At 44.3% G+C, this 26,954-nt stretch overlaps 1 pseudogene; it reads left to right on the top strand.

Annotated features, from left to right (window-relative positions):
- The first annotated feature begins 903 nt into the window (after positions 1–903).
- LOC115074328 overlaps positions 904–26,954 on the top strand; it is a 47,908-nt pseudogene continuing 21,857 nt past the window's right edge.

The following is a 26,954-nucleotide window of genomic DNA, read 5'->3' as shown; positions in this document are numbered from 1 at the left end:
CTAGCTGGATGAAAGGATTTGAAAAGCTGGCCAGGACTGAGCCAGTAATTATAGCCGTCGAGTTTCATTGGGTGCTAGGGTTTACCCGAGGAGAAAAAAGGGAAACCCCTAGTAGGTGAGGGATTGGGCTGGGAGAGGAAAATCTGCACACATATGGCCATGTACGCAGCCCAACCAGATGCAAGGTCCACTGGTATATTTGTGCCTGTCTGCCCTGTAGAAAACTTTCAAAGAGAAACTGCCCACGAAGCACGAACCTTGACAGGCTGGTGAAAATTGTCCCCCTTGATGAGGGTTATTTTTTTCGTAACTGCCCACATAAATTAGATGGCAAAAAAATTGCAGATAAGATGCACCAGTGTTCAAATGTATTCCCGTTTAAGTTAATTTCAAAACATATCCCCACCCAAACTAGCGGCAGACGCTTCCTTTTGCTGTCATGTGCACAGACATTTTTCGGGAAAGTTTTCAGTGCATGCATTTGGAAAAGACAAAAACGTATGCCCCGGAAGTGCTGATCCCTCCCCAGCTCTGCCCCAGCGACCGCATCCACCCAGTCCATGTAAACTTATGTGCACGGAGGCCATACACGTCTGTTTACCTGCCAATTGTTGGACAGGCGATTTTATAACCGGCCAGCAACATGTTACCCTCTGAAATGCCTTTGAAAATAGTCTTCATTAGGATTGGTGTAGTTGCAGATTATTAAATACATGGAAAATAGTATATATATATATATATATATATATATATATATATATATATTCTTGAACTTGGCCAGTGAGCCAAGCAAGGAAATGCAGTGGCATAATTAACAAAGAATGCTCAGTAATAAGTGTCAAAAGGCTGCCACGTGAACACACGGGAGGATACGTTTCAGTTACTTGTGTAACTTTAGATGAGATATATTCATCCTGACGTGTATCTCATTAAAGATTTCCGGCTAAGTTTTTAAACTGTTTGCTTAAGCGTTTTCCAGTGCTACATTAATTGCAAATTCTGATTCGGTTGCATTCCAGTGGGAGCACTGAGAGGAGAGGAATCACCTTGCTGGTGGCTAAAAGGAATCAGTAAGTTTTCGCTTGGGACATTGTCTTTTTCAAAAGTATTGAGGCAAAGTTAACTATTTGCAAATATTATTTAGTGTGTTTGTGCTTTTAATAGTCAATAAGGCAGCGAATAAACAAGTTAGACTGTTTGTATTTTTAAATGGTCAGTCAGTAAGGCAGCTAGTACGCAGAACTGAGTGTTTGTATTTAAAAAAAAAAAAAGTAGCCAGAAGCTAGAAATAAGCTAGGAGCAGTGTGTACCTAAGTAAAAAGGTTGAAAAGTTCATTTCAGTTACTCACCTTAGAAAGGTGTTGAGGTAGCGTGATTTGGTTTGATTAGTACCAACATTTGATAATCAAGAGAGCAGAGTCACTCTGGCTGACTAACTGAAGTTAGACTGTTTGGATTTCCCAACCCTCCCATCCCTTGCCCACCCACCCCTAGCTCATCCTTTAATTTATAGGCAGGTGCCACTTTCACAAAAAAAACCCCTCAAACACTTTATTGAGAGTTTTATCAGTCCCTTGTAGGCACCTACCAGACATATAGGGGCGGATTTTAAAAAGCATTTACTCGAGCAAAACTGGTTTTTGCTCGAGTTTTTGCTCGAGTAAATGCCAGTGAATTGTCCATAGGATTTACTCAAGTAAGTGCACTTTACTCGAGTAAATAGCTTTTGAAAATTGCTACGATAGTATGTCACATTTACATGCGTAACTCCTTTCAAAATGACCCCCTTAGTGAATTCACTAATACATTTAAAGGACGTTAATTAGACACATTCCTACTCCCATAGCAACCTAAAACTTAACTAGGAACTGAACAAAATTGAGATAAAGGCAGCAGCAAGAGGGGGGCTTCCCAGTCTTTTGCATCGAGTGTCACATGTATGATTTTTTACCCACTGGTGAGAAGTTGTACATGTGCATGCGATGTAAAGAGCTCCTGGCTCTCAGAGAACGAGTCCGATCTCTGGAGGCTAGAGTGGCAGACCTGGAGGAGCTGAGGCAGACAGAAAGGTATATAGATGAGACCTTCAGGGACATAGTAGCCAAGTCCCAACTTCAGACTGGAAGCCCTGGTGCTGCCTTGGAGGAAGAAGATCTCATGATTGGAGAGCATCAACCGGGTGCAGCAGGAAAGGATCCTGTAGCAAGGACCTGCTCTCCAGGTGATACATTGTCCTTTCGCACCGAGGATATCTCCCCAAGGCCTACTGCCCAGGAGGGAAGGGTTAGGTTGGCCGTCATAGTTGGTGATTCGATTATTAGGAATGTAGATAGCTGGGTGGCTGGTGGGCGTGAGGATCGCCTGGTAACATGCCTACCTGGTGCGAAGTTGGCGGACCTCAAGCGTCACCTAGATAGGATTTTAGATAGTGCTGGGGAGGAGCCGGCTGTCATGGTACATGTGGGCACCAACGACATAGGAAAATGTGGGAGGGAGGTTCTGGAAGCCAAATTTAGGCTCTTAGGTAGAAAGCTTAAATCTAGAACCTCCAGGGTAGCATTCTCTGAAATGCTCCCTGTTCCACGCGCAGGTCACCAAGGCAGGCAGAGCTCCGGAGTCTCAAAGCGTGGATGAGACGATGGTGCAAGGAAGAGGGATTCAGTTTTGTTAGGAACTGGGGAACCATTTGGGGAAGGGGGAGTCTCTTCCAAAGGGATGGGCTCCACCTTAACCAGAGTGGAACCAGACTGCTGGTGCTAACCTTTAAAAAGGAGATAGGGCAGCTTTTAAACTAGAACAAAGGGGAAAGCCGACAGTCACTCTGCAGTGCATGGTTCGGAGAGAGGTATCCTCAAAAGATACTAATGATGCATTAGAATTAGGGTATCCCGACAGAGAGGTTCCAATAATAAGAAAAGTAGTCCAAGTGCCTGTAACTAAAAACTCACCTGAGCTAAAAAAATTCTGACTTATCCCTATCAATTAAAAAGCAGAATGAAAATACAAACAAATAACAAACTTTGAAATGTTTGTATGCTAATGCCAGAAGTCTAAGAAGTAAGATGGGAGAATTAGAATGTATAGCAGTGAATGATGACATAGACTTAAATGGTATCTCAGAGACATGGTGGAAGGAGGACAACAAAAGGGATAGTGCTATACCGGGGTACAAATTATATCGCAATGACAGAGAGGAGTACTCGGGAGGCGGTGTGGCGCTTTATGTCCGGGATGGCATAGAGTCCAACGGGATAAACATCCTGCAGGAGACTAAATACAAAATTGAATCTTTATGGGTAGAAATCCCTTGTGTGTCGAAGAAGACTATAGTGTTAGGAGTAAACTACCGTCCACCTGGTCAAGATGGTGAGATGGACAGTAAAATGCTAAGAGAAATTAGGGAAGCTAACCAAATTGGTAGTGAGGTAATAATGGGAGACTTCAATTACCCAAATACTTGTCTTGATGCTCCTCCACAACTGCCGGCTCCTCCTTTAGCCCTTGTGAATTTCTCCTCTATCCTGTGCAGCAGTTGCACTACCAAACCTGCTTCTGCAATGGGTGGGTTATAATCACTGGTAAGATGTAAATGGTGTGTTGCTGTGTTGCACGTGCTTGCTCTGCCTCTCCCGTTTCCTTTCTGCACACTGATATCTCTTATCCATGTGCTCTGCTGTTCTATTTTGAGGTTCTGCTGTCAGGTAATGAGGAGCGCTGGGTCCAGTCTGCCCTGGAGATGCCGAAGAGAAGAGACATCCTCGTTATCGTGCTGATCATTCTGCCCTGGACTTTACTCATCACTGTCTGGCACCAGAGCACCATTGCCCCTCTGCTTGCAGTGCACATGGGTGAGAAACTGATGGATCCGTTCCCTTCCATCTAACTGCCATCATATTCCAACACCATTACCCAGAATTACCTTCTTTTTTATATATATATCTTTTTATTAACTTAAGTGTAGAAGTTATACAAAGAACTGTTGAAGACAAAAATCTAGTTCCACTTACAGATCACAAAATCTTGTAAATAAATAACATGAGTCTGCTATTCCATACATTAGTAGTGCATATGTTAAAACAGATAACAGTGATAACTAGAAGTAACAAAGGGTTGTAGTACTCTTACTCTCAAATGAATTTTTCAATGTACCTCTGAAGCTCCCTTCCCCTTCCCCCCTCCCCCCTTCCTTCCGAATATTCAGAGAACCTCTAATACAATAGAGTAAGCAGGTGATTGCAGGTTTGTGACTGCGGAGTACCTGTAAAAAGGGATATGTCTAAGTTGTTGAAGGGCTAAGTGCTGAGCGCAGTGCATGAGGGTGAGAAATGATGGATCCACTTCTCACTGCCTGACCACAGCATCCATCCGCCATCCTATTCCACCATTTTTCCAGCGCCCTTTTGCTAACAGTGTACAGGACTGAGGAAGCAACCTACGCTTCATGGACCTCCTATAAAAAAAAACCATTGCACACCATCTTGCAGCATTCAAGCATAAGGAACTGCTCAGCCTACATGGGTCTGTTCACCACCATCTCATGCTGCTACCCATCGCATCACTGCTGACAGTGCACGAGGGTGAGAAACCAAGCTGAATCATTTCCCACCACCCCACCCATCATCATACTGGTCATGCTGCACAAGGGTGCCCAATGTACTACCCATGATGTTCAGTTCCCTGCTGCCCTCCTAGACTAACTCTTGTTCACACTAACTCACTGTTGCCTTAGTGCTCACAACAGAGTGGGAAGGTCAGAAGCACACAACCTATCTTGAATATGCATTCAATTTTCTAACGAACTGGAAAACATGAGGTAAATCCTTGCTTCATTTTGGTTAGAAAACAAAACGGGGTAAAAAAAAAATCCTTGCCGAAATTCAGGGATTTTCATTTTAAAAATTTTTAAAAAAGCCCAAAAATTCCAGCATCAGTATTTAAAAAACTGAACCACTCTCACACGCCAAGGCTTTCCTCCTCCCCCCGCTGCCTCTTACCTCATCCATGGAGTCTGAAGTTGAAAAGGCCCAGGAGCGATCCCCGGTTACGCTTGCCCCACTGGGCACCATTCACTGGTCAGCCCTGAGACAGGGGCCATGGTGTGGTACAATCCTACAGCATACGGCCGAACAGTAGAATGGCACTGGATTCGGAGCCGCCCGGTGCCATTTTGAATGCGGGACCCAGTGGGGCAGGAGCGATTGGGGAATTGCTCCTGCCATTCATCAACTTCGGAGACCCCATAAAAGAGATAGCAGGGTGGGGAGGGGGAGAGGGGCGAGCACTTCTCTCCTTTTATTCTTTTGTTTTCTCTGTTTCTTTTTGCTTTGTTCTTGGTTTCATTTCTAATAATCAGCAAATGTTGCTTACCTGTAACAGGTGTTCTCACAGGACAGCAGGATGTTAGTCCTCACATATGGGTGACATTACAGGATGGAGCCCAATCACGGAAAACTTCTGTCAAAGTTTCCAGAACTTTGACTGGCCCCTACTGGGCATGCCCAGCATGGCACTAACCCTGCAGCCAGCAGGGGTCCCCCTTCAGTCTTATTTGATAGCTACAGGCAGTGCCGAAAAATAAAATAACAAAACGTTACCGACCCAACACTGCGGGGCAGCGGGCGGGTTTCGTGAGGACTACCATCCTGCTGTCCTGTGAGAACACCTGTTACAGGTAAGCAACATTTGTTTTCTCACAGGACAAGCAGGATGGTAGTCCTCACATATGGGTGAGTACTGAGCTGAGGATGTCCGAACATGCACCAAATGTACCCAAAGGCGTGCAACAGGCACAACAACTGGGGTGGAATTTGGGAGAGGGCATCCTGAACCCCACCGGGCAGGTGGAAGGGTGTTGGTATGTCACGTTGTAAATAGGTTACGAAGGACAGACTGGCCGAAGATGAAATCTTGTCCTCCGGCTTTGTCCAAGCAATAGTGGACTGCAAAGATGTGGAGAGAACTCCAGGTTACAGCCCTGCAAATGTCAGGAAGCGGCACCAATCGTAGGTGTGCTACTGAAGTCGCCATGGTCCTCACAGAGTGTGCTTTAACACGGTCTTGAAATGGAATGCCCGCTTGCTGATAGCAAAAGGTTATGCAGTCCGCCAGCCAGGAGGAGAGAGTCTGCTTACCCACAGGCTGCCCTAATTTGTTAGGGTGGAAAGAGACGAATAATTGAGTGTTTTTCCTGTGGGCAGCTGTATGGTTTAGATAGAATGCTAGAACTCGTTTACAGTCAAAGGTATGCAGAGTCTGCTCTCCTGGATTGGCATGGGGCCTGGGAAAAAAGGTAGGTAGTATGATGGATTGATTGAGATGAAAATCCGAAACTACTTTAGGTAAGAATTTAGGGTGAGTGCAGAGTACCGCCCAGTCCTGCAGAAGTTTAGTGTAAGGCAGATAAGTAACTAGGGCCTGTAATTCACTAACTCTGCGAGCTGAAGTGATTGCCAAAAGGAAAATCACTTTCCATGTGAGATATTGAAGTTCACAAGAGTGAAGAGGCTCGAATGGTGGTTTCATGAGCCGACCCAAAACCAGATTAAGGTCCCAAGAAGGGGCCGGAGGACATAGTGGAGGCTTGATGTGGAGCAAGCCCTTCAAAAAATATGTTACAAGGGGTTGTGCTGATATAGGAACATCCCTGACACCTTTATGGAAGGCGGCTACCACACTGACATGCATTCTGATGGAAGAAGTCTTGAGACCTGACTCTGATAGATGCCAGAGATAGTCCAGAAACTTTGGGATTGGACAGGAAAAGGGGTCAAGGGACTGAGAAGAGTACCATGACGTGAACCTTTTCCATTTGTAAGAGTAAGATTTTCTCGTGGAAGGCTTCTTGAAGCAATCAAGACATGGGAAACTGGTTCAGAAAGGTTAAGTGTCTGAAGGATTAACCTTTCAACATCCATGCCTTCAGGGACAAGGCTTGAAGATTGGGGTGGCGTAGGCACCTGTCCATTTTGAGTGATCAGAAGCGGTCCGTCTCTAAGGGAATGCGCTTGTGAATGGAGAGATCCTGCAGTATTGGAAACCACACTTGGCGTGGCCAGTGAGGTGCTATCAGGATCATGGTTCCCTTGTCCTGACGTAACTTCACGAGAGTCATCGAGAGAAGAGGAAGTGGAGGGAATGCATATAGCAGACCAGTTGTCCATGAGAGGGAGAATGCGTCTCTGGGCTGAGAGTGTTTGCTGCGAACGAGAGAGCAGAATTTCTCTACTTTGCAGTTTTAAGGAGACGCAAAGAGGTCTATCTGAGGATATCCCCACTGTTGGAAGATGGAGTTCACCACCAAGGGGTAGAGAGACCACTCGTGCGGTTGAAAGATGCAACTCAGCTTGTCTGCCAACACATTGTACACTCCCGGCAAGTTGGTGGCTCTGAGGTACATCGAATGGGAGAGAGCTTCTGCCCAAATCTGTGCAGCTTCCTGACACAGAAGGAAGGAGCCCATGCCTCCCTGCTTGTTGATGTACCACATGGCCACCTGGTTGTCTGTCTGGATCAGAATGACGTGGTTGGAGAGGCAATCCTGAAGTGCCCTGAGAGCATATCTGATTGCTCGAAGCTCCAGGAAATTTATTTGGTGTTTGACTTCCTCTGGAGACCAAGATCCTTGAGTCTGCAGGTCGACCACATGGGCTCCCCATCCGAGGTTGGAAGCATCGGTGGTGAGAATTAATTGAGGGTATGGAGCCTGAAAGGGCAAGCACTGGAGGAGATTGATCTGATTTTTCCACCAGGCTAGAGACTGACGGAGTGAGTCGGTTACGTGGACAATGGTTGACAGGGGCTGAATACTTTGAGTCCATTGAGACCTTAGAGTCTACTGCATGACTCTCATGGCCAAACGGGCCATTGGCGTGACCTGAACTGAGTACGCCATGTGTCCCAGAAGGATTACAAAGTGGTGTGCAGTCGCGGAGTACTGAGACTGCAGCTGGTGTGCAAGAGACACGAGAGTGAGAGCTCGCTGTCGAGGCAGAAAAGCCTTTGCTGCAAGCTGTCCAAGTCTGCCCCAATGAATGACAAGGTTTTGAGATAGGACTAAGTAGGATTTGTCGTAGTTGACGAGAAATCCTAATGAAATTAGAGTGTGTAAGGTTAGACTGAGGGACGACAGAGCAGCTTGCTGAGTGGGAGCCCTGATTAACCAGTCATCTAGATAGGGGTAGACATGAACACATTGGGTCCTGAGGAAGGCTGCAACTACTACGAGGCATTTTGTGAAGACTTGTGGCACAGACGCTAGGCCGAATGGAAGCACTTGGTATTGATAGTGCTTGGGGCACTAGAAACCTCAGGTATTTGCAATGAGATGGAGTTATCGCTATGAGTGTATGTGTCCTGGAGGTCGAGAGAGCAGAGCCAGTCTCCTCTTTGTAGAAGAGGAAGAAACGAGCCTAAGGTTACCATCTTGAACTTCTCTCGCTGGAGGTACTTGTTGAGGGCCCGTAGGTCCAGAATAGGACGAACGCCTCCAGATTTTTTCGGGATTAGAAAGTACTGGGAATAGAACCCTAGGCCGTGCTGAGAGTATGGTACGGGTTCTTTTGCTTTGGACTGGAGAAGAAGGGAGACCTCTTGATCCAGAAGGATGGAGTGATCAGATGTTCTCCACATCGGTAGAGGTGGGGAGTCCGGTGGCACAGATAGAAAAGTTCAGATGGTAACCCTGAGCAATTATCGCCAGTACCCATTGGTCTGAGGTGATTGAGTGCCATATGTTGTGAAGTGGCACAATCGACCTCCCACTGGTATGTGAGGCAATGCAAATCTGGCTGCTGCTCTCTAAGTGGAAGTCAAAAACCTGAAGCAGGCCCTGGTTGAGGAGCTGGCTTGTGGTTTTTGTTTGACTGTGGGTTGACGAGACTGTGCTTTTTGAAAAGGTCTCGTGGCACGGGATTTGGTTGGTGGTGGGTAGGACTGTCTTCGGGCAGAAGAACAACTTTTTAGAGTCCTTTCTGAAGGGCTGTTTAGAAGGAATAGTCAGAAAGGCATCAGAGAGAGCTGTCTAAGAGGTCTCATGATGGTCCTAAGTTCGCCACCGTCTGTTGAATCTGTTCTCTAAACAAAGCAGGTCAGATAATCTGTCTTATACCTCAGGGCGAAGGTCAGAAGACTTGAGCCAGGCCCACCTTCTCGCCAAATAGCCGCTGCAGATACAGCTGCAGATACCCTAATAGGCAGTATCAAAGATATCATAAGATGATCATAGCAAAACTCATGGAAAGGGTAGTTAACACACAACTCATAGAACATCTCGATAGTCACAACTTGTTTTTTCCCCTCGCAATTCGGCTTTCGAAAATTCTTCAATACTGAAACCCTGCTAATATCTCTTACCGATACAATTCTCAAAGGATTAGATAAAGGCCAATCTTACATCCTGGCCCTGCTAGACAATCTCTGCGGTCTTTGATACCGTCAACCATAATCTCCTTATTCAATCGCCTCTCAGATATCGGTATCGTGGGCTCAGCCCTAAACTGGTTATCCTCCTTCTTAGACAACCGCTTCTACAAAGTCAAAATAGGCAATTATTAATCTAACCCAGTCAAGTTATCACATGGTGTTCCTCAAGGCTCCTCCCTCTCCCCTACCCTCGTCAATATTTACGTACTTCCCCTATGCCAGTTACTTGCAGATCTTGGACTTACTCACTATGTATATGTGGACGATGTCCAGATACTTCTTCCTATCACCGATTCTGTGACAAATGCCCTTAAATTATGGGATAATTGCCTATCCCTCAATCAACAGCCTTCTCACTAACCTTAACCTCACCCTTAATTCCTCGAAAACTGAACTACTCTACATTTCTCCTGCCCGCCACCCTCACACTTCCCCGCTCCCCGACTCACCCCTTCTCACAACATGTCAGAGACCTTGGGGTCACCTTGGATGACCACCTCAATCTCCAAAACACATAACCAACATTACAAGAGACTGCTTTTACACCATAACGACTTCCGAACTGTCCTCCAAACTACACTATTTGCTAAATCGAGTAGTCTGCAATAACCCTTTTTCTAGGATTGCCCGCGTCCACCACCAGACCTCTGCAGATGCTACAAATGCAGCAGCTAGAATTCTTACTAACTCCGTAGATCTGACCATATCACTCCAATCCTCAGAGACCTCCACTGGCTACCCATCCCAGCTAGAATCCTTCATAAAAGCCTAACTATCATCCACAAAACCCTTCACAATAATGAGATTCACTGGCTTAATGACTTTCTCCAGTTTCATATCCCTAACAGGCCTACCAGATCCGCCTACCTTGGAACTCTAACTGCCCCCTCACACAAATCTACCCAGCTCACTTCCACCCGAGAACATGCTCTCCTCCATCGCAGGTCCTACTTATGGAACTCGATGCCGCCAGACCTATGCTGGAGCACTGTCCAAACACCTTTAAAAAAAAGTTAAAAACCTGGTTATTCAAACAAGCATTCAATTAATCCCATCCGAGCCTCTGTCCCAGTTCCCATAACCTAATCTTAGTAACCCTTCACTACCTACTTTCCTATAGCCATCACTGGTAAACCACAAATATATACATTGTCTCTACAATTTTGCCGCAACAGCTAGTGCCCTTAACTGTTATACAGTTTTTGTAAATATATTATGTACTATAGTTGCTATCTCAACAAAGTTTTATGTTTGCTGTATCCTTCCTGCTAGTACTTTCACTTGGTCCCTTAGACCGTTCCGCATTCTCACCCCGTTCCTTACGATTTCCCTGTTAATTGTAACTTTATCCTTCCTTTCTTCCTACTAGTTGTTTGGACTCTCCCCAGTTGTATGTGAACCGATGTGATATTCATTTGAATGTCTGTATATAAAAGTTATAATAAATAAATAAAAAATAAAATCTTGAAATTGCTGAGGCAGGGAGTCCGTCAAGTCTTGTATCTGCTTAAAAATGATCCTATTATATTGGGTCATATAGAGCTGATAAGTGACAATTCGAGAGATGAGCATTGATCCTTGGAAGACTCGGCGACCAATGGCATCTAGAAACTTCTGTTCCTTGCCAGGGGGAAAAAGAAGTATGAGGCTTTGATCTCTTTGCTCTCTTCTATGCAGATTCCACCACTATAGATTGGTGATCCAATTGTGGTTTCTGAAAACCCGAAGCTGATTGCACCAAATAGATAGTGTCAGCTTTCCTGTGGACTGGAGCAATGGAGCCAGGATGTTCCCAGTTCTTCTTCAGGAGATCCAGAAGAACCTGGTTTATAGGGATGGAGGTTATTACACTTGGGAACATCCAAGAATTGGATCAACTTCATCATCTGATGTATATCATCCTGTTCAGTCTGCCAATTGGAAGGGGACCAATTCAGACATTCCCTTCACAAATTTATAAAGGAAAGGTCCTCTGGAGGAGAAACGCTTTCTGCCTTTCAGTGGGTGAAGGTGGAGAGGGCAAATCATCGGTGTTTGGTGAGGAATCATCAGTCCAGGTATCACAGGGATCAGCACCTGCCCCTCTAGGATGTAGAGGGGGACAGGATAGTGGGATACCTGAAGGTCCTGGTGTAGGCTCCAAAGGAATCGAAGGAAGATTCGGAGGCACCAGTGCAGGCATTGAGGGCATTGATGGATGGCTCGGTGGTTGCCGACGGGCGTATCGGAACCGATGGTTGGATCGGTGGCGATGGACATATCGGCATCGATGGCTGAGGCTGAACTCCCGAAAGAGTATGCGAAACGGTGTGTGTTCTCCTCCCAATGACAGTGTAAAGCGGGGAGGGCACAGGTGCCAGCGGTGACCTAGGGTCCATCGGTGGAAAAGCAGCCATTAGCGCTTCATCCTGGAGAGCAGTGGTGCCAACACTGCCGGAATTGGGTCGGTGATCGGTTCCACAATCAGTACTGGTGTCGATGCCGGTGGAACCTGAAAGTCGTTGCATCGCCTTGTCGATGGTCTCCTGAACCAGTTCTTCTCGGAGACCTGGAGCAAGCAGCCCCTGCTCCAGAACAGAAGAAGGAGGCAGAGGCATAGCCGGAGGGACCACCATTAAAAGCGGAGTCGCGGCTCCCGATGTCTCATTGGGGGAGGGTTGCCTCGGTGACCCAGTTGCCGAAAAGGTCGGTGCCTTTTCTGGACGGGGTTTCTTCGGCGACTCGGATGACGGCGACTCGGACGATGGCGAGTCGATGATTTTTGCTCCTTCAATGGTCCGAGACTTCTATGCCGGGGGCGATATTTGTCTCTACGATCCCCTCGCTCCTGAGGGGGAGTAGAGGGGGTTGATAGCCGAGATGTCGTCAACACCGGATGGTCACCGATCGGTGGATGATACTGGCGCAAAGTTGACGTCGATGCAATGGACGAAGTCGGGGTTTGAGCACGTAAGAGAAGTTCCATCTTCTCCCATTCTGGCCTTGCGACCTTTTGGTGTTGATTAAGGCACATTTGGTGCAGGTCATGACATCATGCTCTCGTCCTAGACACATTACACAGACTTTATGGGGGTCTGTGATGGACATGGTGCGACTACAGTCCGGGCACTGATGAAACCCCGACACCATGGCCATGAAAAAATTGAGGCGTGGTACGGTCGACGGCCAGTAGGCCGCGAGGACCAAACTCAATGGAAACTGACGGAAAAACAGGTAAAAACTACCGGAGTACCACGGCTGAAAAAGTTTAGAGGGGGGACACCTGTGAGGCAATTTAACTTTTAGTAATTCCATGAGGAAAATTCCTGTCAGGAATCTCTGTAGAGCTCCTTTACCGCGAGGCTACTGCTGCGCGGAAAAAAAAGACTAAAGGGGGACTCCTGCTGGCTGCAGGGTTAGTGCCATGCTGGGCATACCCAGTAGGGGCCAGTCAAAGTTCTGGAACTTTGACAGAAGTTTTCGTGATTGGGCTCCATCCTGTGATGTCACCCATATGTGAGGACTACCATCCTGCTTGTCCTGTGAGAAAAAAATGAATCGAAATAAACAGCCAAAAAAATGAAAAACTAATTAAAAAAAAAATCCAAACAAATGAAACAAAAAATTATTTTCTGTGCACAACTCTGAAAGGACATAAGGCAGGGTTTCCCAAACCGGTCCTGGGAACCCCGACAGTCAGTCGGGTTTTCAGGATGTCTACAATAAATATGCATGAGGTAAATTTGCATAGCATGCAGACTCCATGCATGCAAATTTATCTCCTGCATATTCATTGTGGATATCCTGAAAACCCAATTGGCTCCGCAGGACAGGTTTGGGAAGCCCTGACAGAGAATAAAAACAATCAAGAAGAGGGCTACCAGAATGGTATAGGGCAGTGATGGCAAACTCCATCCTTGAGTGCCACAAACAGGCCAGGTTTTCAGGATATCCATGAATACGCATGAGAAAGATCTACACTGCCTCCATTACATGCAAATCTCTCTCATTCATATTTATTATGTATATCCAGAAAACCTGACCTTTTGTGGCACTCGAGGACTGGAGTTCGCCATCACTGGTATAGGGCCTACACTGTAAGTCCTGGGAGGTGAGGCTTAACAATTTTAATATACCAAACCCCTGGTGGAGGAACCACAGGAGAAGTGATCTGACGAGACCTTCAAATCCATCAAGTATAAATGATCTACCAGCTGCAAGCACTTTTCAGTGCCCAAGATGTTGTGTAATAAAAGGAACGGAGATAGACTCGGTGTACTATAAAGATGCTGAGTGGCAAAGATAACGGATTAATTTTATATCAAGCTCATGGCTTGAGGGAGGGACATTCTGGGTTTTCAGATGTTGGGAAGCAGGGAAGAGACAAAGGGAGGCTCGGGGAAATATTGTTTTTTGTTTTGTATCAAGGCTTGGGGGATGGTAGCTGAGCAGCTGCTGAACAGATTTAGGCCAGCTATTACAGTGCTTAGATTGGTCTGGCCCAATTTAGCCAGTTAACACTGACTATAATGTTAAATCAGCTACGTTTCAAGCCGCCCACTCTGGGAATGCCTGGGACGGATAGCCCCTTTTTATACTTACCTAACTGTGTGCAGGCTGTGATTTTAACTGGGCAAATTTAGATGGGTAGAGGCATCAAATTTTAAACAAGGGAGATTTACCCAGCTGAAATCCAGTTTTTAGCCAGGAAAACCTTTTGAAAATCAACCCTTAGTTTCTTCACAGAAAAGATTCTGGATGCATGGAAGGAGAAAATGGATTCTTAGCAATAGGAAAGCAGGAGATCAAGTAGGGCCTGTGGCACTGCAGTCAGAAGGCAGAATGGGAAGAGGAGGTGAGCTCAGTGGTCGCTCTCTCCCATCACTTTCTCTATTGTGCTCCCCACTCCCTACACCTCTCATTGCCAGATTCCTGAAATGCTCCCACCTCACTTCTTTTGTACAGATACCCAGATTCCACTCTACCTGCTGCCCCAGTAACATCCCAGAGATGGCACCGGTCTCGCCCGCAATCCAGTCTTCATTATTGCAAAGCCTCCTCAGCTCTCATTTCATTAAAGCACATAGTGGTGCCCTCTCCCTCCGTGACTCTGCAGGACAGCAGGCCCTTCAGAGGCTTTCTAACCTGAAGGTGTCGTTTCAGGAGGGAGCTGAAGCTTGCCATGCACAGGTTGGCCTTCCTTCCATCTCAGGAGCCTGTCTGGATTACCTGCTGTGAGCTGGAATACACTCACAAGCTCCTTGGTGCCTGTCATCGGAGGTAGAATAACCTTTGAGCGACAAAAGAAGATTTATGAATAGTGGGAATAGGGGTTTCTCCGTTCTCTTGGCTTTTTCTGTCAATGTATTCCCCTGCTCTCTCTTTCTAATACTTAATGCCACAAGCTGCTATATTCTCTTCTATCAGTGGTATGGAGGATTATTCTTTTTTTTCCAGAAATAATTGGTAACATTTTTGAATTGTATTGAGTGCTACTTGTTACTAAAGGATTCTGTTTCGGATAATATGTTGTAACATTTTCAAAATGATTAATATGCAACATGAATATATGCATGATTTGTAAAGAGGGTGACCATATAGCTTCATGTACAGGGGATAAACTGAGCCCCTTCTGGTTTTATCCCGTTTCATACACAGAGATACAGTTATGATGTCTCTATCGGAGTCCCATTTTTCATCTCCCCAGCATGCAATAGGGTAAAACCAGGACTGCCTCAGCTTATACCCCTTTGACATGGTCACCCTAGTTAAAAATCACTTTTAGCTATTTACAACACAACTCCTACAATAAGGGTATAATTCTGTAATTGCCCACATAAACTTAATGTTAACTACCCACAGACTTTACACCAATTTTCAAAGGGAAAGCATGTATTTTGTCTTTCAAAATTATCCTACCCATATTACCCACACACGTTTACACCTGCTGATATGCACACATAGATATTCTAGGAACAATTATGCAAAAGTATATGTGTAAGCGCAGACTCCTCCATTCATAGCAGGTAAAATAGTACATACAAGCCCTATGTGCCTGCTTTTACCTGCAAATCAGGTGGGCAATTTTGTCAAAGTCCATTTCCGCAGGTAAGCCCATTTCTGTGGAAATAGCTGGGAGAATTGCCCTCTGAGTGCATTACCAAATAATGAGTTTTGGATTCCTGAATCTGTACGTTTCATTTTCGCTAAAGCTGGAATCCCATTGCTTTTCTGGAGCTTTCATGCCAGATGCTCAGCTGGTGACAGTCTCCCCAGGGGATCTCCATGCACGCACAATCCTCGCCTTCCTAGTGGCATTTGCAAAGATCACCAACTTCCATTCTTTTTTAACGCCTGTAAGAAGTGTCACGCTGGACCCCATCTCAGAAAGTACCTTTGTCAGAGGAGAAGAAAGGGAAAACCAGTTTTGTTAGAAGGCCTGGTTCTGAAATGCACTGTGCTGGTCAGTAGGTGTCAGCAAGCAGAAAGCAAAATGAAAAAAATGAGCATTCATATCATAAATTCTCTTTCTGCTTTTAAAGCACTAAGCAGTCTTCAATTATAGCTACGGTCAAGGAATGTGGGTTCAGAGTGAAGCCACATTCAATTCTGATATCAAAACTTCAAACAAAGAACCCAATAATTTAATTCCAGGAAACCTTCAGTAAAACCTTTCATAAAGCAATCTAATTTACAGCAATGAAAGTTATACAAGATCCTTTGTATTAAGACTATTCTATTGCGCTTACATAATTGGACATCCCTTACTGCCTTCCCAAACACAGTGAAGTGATGGATCTTGAGAGGTATTAAGCACAGGTTTGAGAGGGCATACTTTTTTCATTCAATGTTTCCACTCTCCCACAGATGGGCCATGTTCCTTACTTTACCCAGCATTATATTTAACAACAACTACAACCAAAATCCTCTTCAAATTTTTTTAAATTTTGTGCTGAACATTTTTGGGCCTGCCAGAAGAATGATGTTTAGCACTGTCATGAAAAGTTGCTTCTTTAGCACTCCTCATGTGCATCGTGAGCTATGAAACCGATCAGAGTAATTCTCTAAGTGAACTTAATAGCATGTAATGGACTTCTCCAAGAACGTATCCAATCCTTTTTTAAACACAGCTATACTAACTGCACTAACCACATCCTCTGGCAACAAATTCCAGAGTTTAATTGTGCGTTGAGTAAAAAAGAACTTTCTCCGATTAGTTTTAAATGTGCCCCATGCTAACTTCATGGAGTGCCCCCTAGTCTTTCTACTATCCGAAAGAGTAAATAACCGATTCACATCTACCCGTTCTAGACCTCTCATGATTTTAAACATCTCTGTCATATCCCCCCTCAGCCGTCTTTTCTCCAAGCTGAAAAGTCCTAACCTCTTAGTCTTTCCTCATAGGGGAGCAGTTCCATTCCCCTTATCATTTTGGTAGCCTTTCTCTGTACCTTCTCCATCACAATTATATCTTTTTTGAGATGCGGTGACCAGAATTATACACAGTATTCAAGGTGCGGTCTCACCATGGAGCGATACAGAGGCATTATGGCATTTTCTGTTTAATTCACCATTCCCTTTCTAATAATTCCCAACATTCTGTGCCTCCAGAATAGACTCATTCCTTTCTACTTCCTTCATCTTAAGTTAGCCAATGGTAAACAAAAATAGAAGGTATTTATTGTAGGGAAACCCTAAACATACATAATTTACAAAAAATGTAACTAGAAACCCACTTCTACCATCCTACAATGGTAGCCACATTTTATTTAAAGCTTAACATCAATTATTATTAAAGTATATAAATTCACTCATTCACTCTCACATCCTAAGTTAGAACAATGCCATGCCAGTTCAGACCAAGGTCTAGCTTCCTGTCTTCAACAGTGACCAATCCAGGTCACAAGTACCCAGCAGATCTGAAAATGTAGATCTGATTTTTTTGTTGTTCACTCCCAGGGATAGTCCTCTCTAGCTAATAACGTTTTCCTCCTCCAGATTTGCCCAAACCTCTTTTAAATCCTGCTATGCTAATCACCTTAACCACATCATCTGGCAAACAGATTCCACAGCTTGATTTTGTGTTGAGTGATAAAATACTTTTTACAATTTGTTTTAAATCTGCTGATTAGAACATAAGAACAGTCATCCTGTGTCAGACCAAGGGTCCATCAAGCCCCGTATCCTGTCTCCAACAGCGGTCAATTCAGGTCACAAGTATCCAAGTACTGAAATATTAAATAGATCCCATGCTACTAATGCTGGCAACAAGCAGTGGCTATTCCCTATTGAGTAATAGCAGTTTAAGGATTTCTTCTCCATGAACATATTCAAACCTTTTTTAAACCCAGCTACAATAATTGCCTTAATCACATTCTCTGGTAACAAATTCCAGAGCTTAATTGTGCATTGATTCATTTTAAATGTGCTACGTGCTAACTTCATGGAGTGCCCCTAGTCCTTGTATTATCCAAAAGAGTAAATAACCAATTCACATTTACCAAGTCCTTTCATGATTTAGTAGCCCTCTATCATACCCCCATCAGTCGTCTCTTCTCCAAACTTAACAGTCCTAACCGCTTAGCTTTCCTCATAGGGCAGCCGTTCCATGCCCTTTATCATTTTGGTCGCCCTTCTCTGTACTTTCTCCAGTGCAACTATATCTTTTTTGAGTTGCAATGATGAGGATTGTACACAGCACTCAAAGTGCGGTCTCACCATGGAGTGATACAGAGGCATTATTTCATCCACCATTTTATTTTTCATTCCTTTTCTAATATTCCTAACATCGTTTGCTTTTTTTGACTGCAACAGCACTCTGAGCTGATGATTTCAATGTAATATCAACTAGAGATGTGAATCGTGTCCTCGATCGTCTTAACGATCGATTTCGGCTGGGAGGGGGAGGGAATCGTATTGTTGCTGTTTGGGTGTGTAAACTATCGTGAAAATCGTTAAAATCGTGAGCCGACACACTAAAACCCTCTAAAAACCACCCCCGACCCTTTAAATTAAATCCCCCACCCTCCTGAACCCCCCCCAAATGCTTTAAATAACCTGGGGATCCAGCGGTGGTCCAGAACGGCGGCGGTCCGGAACGGCCCCCTCAATTGAATCCTGTTGTCTTCAGCCGGCGCCATTTTGCAAAATGGCTGCTGCAAAATGGCGGCGGCCATAGACAAAAATGATTCGACGCAGGAGGTCTTTCCGGACCCCCGCTGGACTTTTGGCAAGTCTTGTGGGGGTCAGGAGGCCCCCCCAAGCTGGCCAAAAGTTCCTGGGAGTCCAGCGGGGTTCAGGAAGCGATTTCTTGCCGCGAATCGTTTTCCGTACGGAAAATGGCGCCGGCAGGAGATCGACTGCAGGAGGTCGTTCAGCGGGGGTTCCGGACCGACCTGGACTCCCAGGAACTTTTGGCCAGCCTTGGGGGGGCCTCCTGACCCCCACAAGACTTGCCAAAAGTCCAGCGGGGGTCCGGAACGACCTCCTGCGTCGAATCATTTTTGTCTATGGCCGCCGCCATTTTGCGGCGGCCATTTTGCAAAATGGCGCGGCTGAAGACAAACAGGATTCAATTGAGGGGGCCGTTCCGGACCGCCGCCGTTCTGGACCACCGCTGGATCCCCAGGTTATTTAAAGCATTGGGGGGGGGGGTTCGGGGGGGTGGGGGATTTAATTTAAAGGGTCGGGGTGGGTTTTAGGGGGTTTTAGTGTGCCGGTTTTCCTGCCCTCCCCCTTCCCCCGATTTACGATTTTTTAACGATAAATCGGGGGAATTGGTATTGTATCGTGGCCCCTAACGTTTTTTGACGATTTAAAATATATCGGACAATATTTTAAATCGTCAAAAAACGATTCACATCCCTAATATCAACCATGAAACCCAGATATTTTTCCTGGGTGGTAACTCCTAATATGGAACCTAACATCGAGTAGCTTCAGCATGGGTTATTTTTCCCTAAATGCATCATCTTGCATTTGTCCACATTAAATTTCATCTGCCATTTGAAAACCCAATCTTTAATTCTTGCAAGGTCCTCCTGCAACTTATCACAGTTCGCGTGTGACTTAACTACTCTGAATAATTGTCATCTGCAAATTTGATCACCTCACTCACCAAACCCCATTCCAGATTATTTATAAATGTATTAGAAAGCACCGATCCAAGTACAGATCCCCAAGGCACTCCATTGTTTTATCTTTTTCCACTGAGAACACTGACCATTTAATCCTACTCTCATTTCCTGTCTTTTAATCAGTTAGCAATCTATAAAAGGATATCATCTCTTATCCCATGACTTTTTAGTTTTCTTAGAAGTCTCTCATGAGGAATGTTGTCAAACACCTTCTGAAAATCCAAATACACCACATCTACTGGTTTGGCTTTATCCACGTTTATTCACCCCTTCAAAAAATATTGCAGATTTGTGAGGCAAGACTTCCCTTGGGTAAATGCATGCTGGCTGTGTCCCATTAAATCACATCTATCTATATGTTCTATGATTTTATTCTTTATAATAGTTTCCATAATTTTTTCTGGCACTGAAGTCAGTCTTACCAGTCTATAGTTTCCTGGATCACCTCTGGAGCCCTTTTATTATATTGGGGTTACATTGGCCACCTTCCAGTCTTCAAGTTCAACGGATGATTTTAGTGATAGGTTACAAAATACTTGTATTAGGTCTGAAATTTCATTTTTTAGTTCCTTCAGAACCCTGAGGTGTATACCATCTGGTCCAGGTGATTTGCTACTCTTCAGTTTGTCAATCTGGCCTACTACATCTTCCAGGTCACCGTGATTTGGTTTAGTTCATGTGAATCATCACCCTTGAAACTGTCTCCAGAACTGTTATCTCCCCAACTTCCTCCTTGGTAAACAAAACACAAAGAATTCATTTAGTCTTTCCGTGATTGCTTTATCTTCTCTAAGTGCCTCTTTAACTGCTCGATCATTTAACAGTTCAACCGATTCCCTTGCAGGCTTTGTGCTTAAGATATATTTTTAAACATTTTTGTTATGAGTTTTTGCCTCTAGGGTCACCTTCTTTTCAAATTCTCTTTTAGCCTGGTTGCTATTTTCATAAAGTGTCCCATTGTTTTATTATTTGAAAGGGTAAATAGCTACCCTTTATTTGTATGTTCTACCCTACTCATGATTTTATAAACATCTATCATGTCCCCTCAGCACTCTTTTCAAAGCTGAAGAGCCCCACCATGTAGAATTTCATCAGAGGGGAAACGTTCCAACCCCTTTATCATTTTTGTTGTCCTCCTCTGCACGTTTTGTAATTCCACTATGTTTTTTTTCTAGATGGAGTGACCACAACTGCACACAATATGCAAGGTGCTGTCACACTATGATTCGATACAGAGCAATATGATATTCTGTTTTAGTCTTTCTTTTTCAGATCATTCATAACATTCTTTTTGCTTTTCTGAACAGCACCACACACAGAGCTGATGATTTCAACATATTGTCTATGGTCCTTTTCCCTGGGTGGGTGACTCCCAATACAGAAGTCATCATTGTGTACCTGTAGTCTGGATTACTATTCCCTATGTGCATCACTTTGCATTTGTCCCCATTAAATTTGATCTGCCATTCAAATGCCCTAGTCTCACAGAGTCCCTCTGCAGTTCCTTCAATCTGCTGGTTATAACAACTTTGAATAATTTAATGTCATCTACAAATTTGATCACCTCGCTTATCATCCCCTTTTCCAGAACATTTATGAATATATTAAACAGCACAAGTCCCAGTACTGATCCCTGCAGTACTCCACTAATGACCTTTCTCCATTTGGAAAACTGACCATTTGGTCCTATCTTGTGTTCCTGTCTTTTAACCAATTACTACTTCCTAATAGGACACTGTCTTCTATCCCAGGACCTCCCAATTCCCTGAGGAGTCTCTAATGGGGGACTTTGTCAATGCATTCTGAAAAATTAACCTGCTTACCATTATCTACGTTTACTGTACCTTTAAAAAAATCCAAGATTGGTAAGGCAAGACTTTCCTTTGCTAAGACTATGTTGATTCTTTCACATTAATTATGTTTGTCTATATGGACATTCATTTTGTTTTTAAGACTAGCTGCTACCATTTTTCCTTGCACCAACATCAAGCTTACCAGTCTATAGTTTTCCGGATTGTGCCTAATGCCCTTTTTTAAAAAAATCAGTGTAACATTGGCCATGCTCTAATCTTCAGATATTGTGACTGTTTGAAATGTTAGGTTACAGATTAATAGTAACAGGTTTGCAATTTCATGTTTGAGTTCTTTCAGGACTCTGGGGTGAATGCCATCTGGTTCTGGTGATGTTACTTTTCAGTTTGATCTATTACATCCTCTATTATCACACAAATAAAACAAAAGGCAGAGATCTCTGTCTTTAAAGCAACCCTAAATTTTTCTGTAATTGAATTGTCTGTCATTCTCTGTTCAGCTGTAGAATAAACTAATGCACCTTTACTTGGTGATTTTATTCCTCCAGACCCAATCAACTCATAAGGCATGCAAAAATTAAGTAATAGAGAAGCTTGTGGAACCTTATAAAAACACGGGCCAATTCCATACTATACCTAATAAAGAATGACAGAATTGGCTAATGAGATAGGGTCACTGTTGATGAATACCACCAGCATCCACAGCTATGCATGATGGGGGAAATTTTCAGGCTCCCTGTGGAGATTGCAGGTCCCAGGGTGCTTTGTATCCATAGGTCTGCAAGATGATTTTCAAAGAAAAATGCCCAACAGTTTCCCTTTGAGAAATTGCCTGACATGCACAATGTGTGTACAAAGTACTCTTGTACTTTGTGTCTGCATTGTAACCGATGCAAACTAAGCACTATGATTTCTAAATGAAATAATCACGTTCTTTTCCTACCACAATCTAACCACACCCCTTTTTCCCCATGCCCACTTTTACTCAAAATGGGGGAGGGGGAATTTTCAAAAGGCAAATTTTATGTAAAAAGTTTGAAATTTGCCTTTGAAATTTAGTCCTGCAGTGAAATTACACATTCCAATTGAAAAATAGGCCTGTGGATTGTGATCTACTTAAGATCATGTTAGTGTATCATGGATCTCAGATTGTGAGTTGCAGCTCATTCCACCCATCTATACCTCATTCAAAGGCTTTGATGACTGTCTTTAGATGATATAGTTAAACTAAACTGTATCATCTGACTCCAACAACTAGACTGCAGTTTAGTCAATCTCTATTTTATACAAACATCCCTTATTCCAGACTAATACTGAACTATAAGTGGAATTAATGTTCCTTGCAATTAGTGTATACGGATTGTCAAAAAGGCCCAGTGCTGGTGTACCAGTTCCCAAGAATGGTCCAAACTCACATTTTCTAAAGGCCGCTACCCATTACAGTTTATTGTTTTCAGAGCTGGAGAATGTTGGAATTGCTATACTCTGATCTATGCATGGTTGTCTTCTTGCAGACAATGGGAGTGATGGAAGGCGGTATCTAGGCCATGGCTCTGACTTCAAGGAGAATTGTTCATCTGATAGAGACATAGTGGAAGTGGTCAGGACAGAGTACGTCTACACCCGGCCACCTCCATGGTCCGATAACCTACCCACTATCCATGTTATCACGCCTACTTATAGTCGCCCAGTGCAGAAGGCAGAGTTAACACGTCTTGCCAACACCTTGCTGCATGTGCCCAATTTGCACTGGATCCTGGTGGAGGATTCCCAGAGACCGACTCCTCTTGTGACAAGAATGCTGCGAGAAACAGGACTGAACTACACCCACCTCAATGTGGAGTCACCCCCCAACTATAGACAGAAACCAGACACGTGGGATATTGGCATTCCTCGAGGGACAACGCAGAGGAACTTAGCTCTTTGGTGGCTGAGGGATACATATAATAAAAACAACAGTGAGCCTGGAATTGTTTACTTTGCCGATGATGATAACACCTACAGCCTGGAGCTGTTCGAAGAGGTGAGGAGACTTTTGTTCCTGTTAGTTTCCCAGTCCTGTGCAGTTAAATTTCCAGATCTCACAAAGGTGCAATTTCCTCCCTTGGGAGTCTTTTTCTCATGCTATAGAGTACAATGTCAACGGTCTCTCTTTCCTCCAGCATAGTATTTGGGAATTAACATGGGGCAAGGGATTTTGATGTAGTTGTCATGGATACAGATGTTTAGTAGTACTGTGGGCCTTGTTTTTATTGCACTATGAATCCTTGGTGTGGTAATGTTCTTACAAAAGAACTCTGAGGGCTTGATGACACTGGAATGTTCATTTTAGACAGCCGTATATGTTTTAATTTTCCTCCTTCTCTCATTTATCTTAGTGTGGCAGTTTCATGACTGAAATTTCAATTTTCTTTTGTGGATTTGGTGTTTAGCACACCGGCTTGCACAATCTCTTTCATAAGTTCTGTATCATTCCTCTTCAAAAAAGAATTGAACAAACATTGGGGCTGATGCAATATCTGTGCGTACAAATCGGGCACTCGGTGTTGAGCGCCCGCTTTCCTAACGTGCACCCAGCCACCTCTCCTGGGTACACGATGCAATGTTTAAATTAGGGGTTGCGCAAAAAAGGAGGCGCTAGGGAAAATCTGTGTGTCCCTAGCACCTCCTCGGCATCGGGCACCCAGGAGATGTGGCTGTCAAGCGGGTTGGGAAAAGAGACACTCAATCTACCAGTGTCCATTTTCTCCCGCTACCGGCATAAACACATACAAGATACATGACCTGGATCGTGCATCTTGTGTGTGTGTCTATTAGGTGTCCAGAATTTATTTATTTTTTTTTTTGTAAAAGCTTTTTATTTTTAACTAAATCTTCTTTATTTGGTTCCTCCTACTTAGTATCATGATGATAAGATTAGGAGGAATCACAGAAAGCAGAATTTTTCTTTTTTTTCATTGCACCCTTGAGTGTGGTGTAAAATTTGACGCACTGCAATGGACGCATTAGCCACATGGGAAATTTTTTGCATCACAGAGATTAGCTAATAGCCTCATCTACATGGAATTTACATGTGATGAGTGCTATTAGCTATGTGGTGACTTGGACATGCGTTTTGGACGCGCTGATCCCTGTATTGCCTTGGCGGTTATGGACATGTGTCCAATTGTGTGTTAAGCAGTGTGCTAGTTGCTGCGCATAGTATAGCATCAGCCCCAACATAGGTACCATGTTTTTCCGACTACTTGTTTCTGACTATGGAGAAAGCAGAGTTGCTTACTTGTAACAGTTGTTCTCCAAGGACAGCAGGATCTTAGTCCTCACACATGGGTGACATTATCAGATAGGGCCCGCCGTGGAAAACTTTTGTCAAACTTTGACAGGCACACTGAGCATGCCCTGCATGCTGCTAACCACACGTCCATGCAGGCTCCTTCTTCAGTCTTATAATATAGAATTTGCAAAAAATACAATAACAAAGCGAGAGAGAGACCAACTCTGTGTGGTGGCAGGTTGGTTTCGAAAGCACTAACATCCTGCTGTCCTTGGAGAACACGTGGTACAGGTAAGCAACTCTGCTTTCTCCAAGGACAAGCAGGATGGTAGTCCTCACACATGGGTGATTAAGTAGCTCCAGGCCTCTCCAAACATGTACAGCAGGGAACAGGTGCAAACATGCACAACAGTGGAGCTGCAACAACCACCGGAGCAGGTGGTTGTTGCAGGGCCCACGGAGGGAGAGTTGGGTTTTCATATTTGGAAGAGATTACGGAGGATGAAACTGTCTGAATTGAGTGTCCTGCCGGCCATCCTTGTCCAGGCAATAATGGGAGGTGAATGTGTGGAGGGAACTCCAGGTCGCCGCTCTGCAAATCTCGTGAATGGGAACTGCATGTAAGTGAGCCACCAAGACAGACATGGCCCGGACAGAGTGAGCTTTGACGTGGCCATCAAGCTGAAAACCTGCCTGTGCGTAACAGAAAACGATGCAATTTGTAGCCAGTGGGTTAGAGTCTGCTTGAAGACAGCGATTCCAATCTGTTTCTGTTGAAGGAGAAGAAAAGCTGAGTGGAGACACGGTGGGGCGCTGTCCATTCCAAGTAAAAGGCAAGCACCCTCTTGCAATTCAATGTGTGTAGAACACGTTCACCTTGGTGAGCGTGGGGCCTCAGGCAAAATAGAAGGCAACACAATGTACTAGTTGAGATGAAACTCTGAAACCACCTTGGGAAAAATCTCTGGGTGTATCTGTAGGAGCACCTTGTTGTGACAAAACTTCATATAAGGTGGGTACGACACCAGAGCTGATGTCATCGTAACCAGGAAGATCACCTTCCAGAAGAGGTACTTTAGATCACAAGAATGCAATGGTTCAAATATAGGTTTCATGAATTGTGAGAGGTATACATTGAGATCCCAGGAAATTGGAGACAAGTGGGAGGCTTTAGTTGTAGTAAGCCCCTCATGATTTGGCCCACTAGCAGATGGGAAGAAATTGCGGGGCCATCCGTAACTCCTATGGTATGCCCCGATGGCACTGAGGTGTACCCTCATTGACGTGGTCTGTAGTCCAGACTCGGAAAGGGACAACAGGTAGTCCAAAATGCCAGAGGGGAGCAAGAAAAGTGATCCAGACCGTGACCCTCACACCAAGATGAAAACCGCTTCCACAAGATTATAGGACTTTCTGTTGGAAGGATTTCTTTACTCCAGGTGATGCATATAGGGAAAAATAACCCATGCTATAGTTACACAATGTTAGGTTCCATATTAGGTGGTACCACCCAAGAAAGAGATCTAGGCATCATAGTGGATAACACATTGAAATTGTCGGTTCAGTGTGCTGCGGCAGTCAAAAAAGAAAACAGAATCTTGGGAATTATTAGAAAGGGAATGGTGAATAAAACGGAAAATGTCATAATGCCTCTGTATCGCTCCATGGTGAGATCGCACCTTGAATACTGTGTACAATTCTGGTCACCACATCTCAAAAAAGATATAATTGCGATGGAGAAGGTACAAAGAAGGGCTACCAAAATGATAAGGGGAATGGAACAGCTCCCCTATGAGGAAAGACTAAAGAGGTTAGGACTTTTCAGCTTGGTGAAGAGACGGCTGAGGGGGGATATGATAGAGGTGTTTAAAATCATCAGAGGTCTAGAAATGGTAGATGTGAATTGGTTGTTTACTCTTTCGGATAATAGAAAGACTAGGGGGCACTCCATGAAGTTAGCATGTGGCACATTTAAAACTAATCGGAGAGTTCTTTTTCACTCAACGCACAATTAAACTCTGGAATTTGTTGCCAGAGGATGTGGTTAGTGCAGTTAGTATAGCTGTGTTTAAAAAAGGATTGGATAAGTTCTTGGAGGAAAAGTCCATTACCTGCTATTAATTAAGTTTTCTTAGAAAATAGCCACTGCTATTACTAGCAACAGTAACATGGAATAGACTTAGTTTTTGGGTACTTGCCAGGTTCTTATGGCCTGGATTGGCCACTGTTGGAAACAGGATGCTGGGCTTGATGGACCTTTGGTCTGACCCAGTATGGCATGTTCTTCTGTTCTTATGACACGAGATACCCCTTCCGATAGGCCGGGGACCCCTA

Source organism: Rhinatrema bivittatum, chromosome 12, assembly GCF_901001135.1.
Source record: "Rhinatrema bivittatum chromosome 12, aRhiBiv1.1, whole genome shotgun sequence".
NCBI lineage: Eukaryota > Metazoa > Chordata > Amphibia > Gymnophiona > Rhinatrematidae > Rhinatrema > Rhinatrema bivittatum.
Note: the sequence above shows the minus strand (reverse complement) of the source record. Positions and strands in the feature narration are given on the sequence as shown.